This window comes from Micromesistius poutassou (assembly GCF_964030765.1).
Source record: "Micromesistius poutassou genome assembly, chromosome: 2".
Taxonomy (NCBI): Eukaryota; Metazoa; Chordata; class Actinopteri; order Gadiformes; family Gadidae; genus Micromesistius; species Micromesistius poutassou.
This window is the reverse complement of record NC_140272.1, coordinates 10743822-10745991: the sequence shown is the minus strand read 5'-3', so window position 1 is coordinate 10745991 and position 2170 is coordinate 10743822.

Here is a 2170-nt window from a genome sequence, read left to right as displayed (position 1 = left end):
ATAAAGAAGTACAGTGACTGCCCCTGGGGAGGATCTGGCCATCTGTGAGTTCTGGAGGATTAGAGAACGGCTGGTACCATGCCATGATGACCGCCGGCCTGGCCCGTTCCACAGCAATTACAATTTAATTGATCAATGAATTAATGAATTAATGAACACAGAAAGCAATTGGACATGTAGAGCCAATCTGAGTGAGAAATGAATTCTCTCTTTTTCTCTCTCCCTCTCCCCATCTCTCACTTTCCCTTCCCCACCTCTCTCTCCTGTTCTCTCTCAATGGTGTGCACATATAAATATAGTTTTGTGTGTGTGTGTGTTCACACGTGCGTGCAAGTGTGCGTCCATGTGTGTTGGTGCGCTTGGGTATGTGAGTTGTATGTGTGTGTGTGTGTGTGTGTGTGTGTGTGTGTGTGAGCTTCTGTGTTATAGGTGCAATCTATGTTTGTGATGAAAAACACAACAGGTTGCATTAGCCTCCAATTGCTCATAAGCTAACAGGCTAGCAGTCGCAATGCCCATGAGCCACTCAACCTTTACTGTTCCTGATAAGCTAGTTGTTTCCAATAAGGCACTACGCCCAGAGGGTGTGCTAGTAAAAATGCTCCATTGAAACTAAGTTTCACCCAGTATGTCATATAGACAGACTTAGCAAGTTATATTGCAAATAACCAAAAATCGCTACGTGATGACCTCATTCATTAAAATTACATCTGAACTTCTCATACACACACATACCCACGCACACACCTACAATTCAACACACACACACACACACACACACACACACACACACACACACACACACACACACACACACACACACACACACACACACACACACACACACACACACACACACACACACACACACACTCCAAGTCACCCTTAAACTGTAAAGTGACGTAATTCACTGTAAGCTTTACACATTTGGTTCGTTCCCATGGAGGGTACGTCTGTGAGAGTTGTGCGAACTCTAGTGGTGATTCGGTGGAAGTGTACGACAACGCTGTCCCTGCAGTAAATCTATTGATCCATGAAGAGTCCTGCGGTAGTAGAAACTGCTGCTATCATCGCTTTAACTCGAACCCCCTCTTTCTATCCTTCTCTCCCTTGTTTCTTGCTGCCTCCCTCCCCATGTGCTCCCCCCCTCTCTCTCTCTCTTTCCCTCTCTCTCTCTCTCTATGTCACCTCAAGTTCTCTCAAACGATTTTAATGTAGCCTAATTCAAAGGGCTTAATAAGCATGGCATCGGACACGCTCATTTACATTGCCAAAGAACAAAACAATATTATGTGAGGAAAACACAAGATTCATTCAAACAGTCAGCAATGCATTACAATAACTTAATGTGTAGGCATACACAGTGGACAAGTAATCGACTAAACAAATGGTACAGGACACACACGCACTCTCGCTCCCTCTCTGCGTGTTAATATGTGCTGCTATTCATAGGACATTCACATTGTGACACACACACACACACACACACACACACACACACACACACACACACACACACACACACACACACACACACACACACACACACACACACACACACACACACACCCAACCACGAACACACAAATATTCTGACTCAGAGAAGCCATAGGCCTAGTTTATAAACCCCGAATGAAATTGTTTATCTGTTCGAGAAAGAAAAAAACAGTCAAATAAAAGCTACTATAAAATAACATATTAATGTTTACAACGAAAATATAATGAAACAGAATTGGCCGATTGCCCACAGCAATGATAACTTTCTCCTCCATTTTTAAATCGAAGTCGAGCATCTTTACACAAAATGTAACATAAAATATGCCTATAGGGCCTATAGGCCCACATATAACCTACGTAGGCTACACACAAATATATGACGTTGGGTCGACGCGGCTGGTCCGGTCGTCGCGTCAACGGCGGAGAAAGGGGACGTTCTACTGGTTCCCGTTCTACTGGTAACGGTTCTACTAGTCACAGTTCTACGTAACGTAGGCGACTCATTTGATGGTTAAACACGTGACCGACGCTCACCGGCAGAATCATCAGGAAGACGAGGCGCTGGTAATAAACCGCGTCCCAATCAACAGAGAACCACACGTTTTCGGCTACAGCGTCCACCGCCTCGATCACTAGAAGAAAAGCTCCTACCTCGCCATTTAGATTTTGGCAA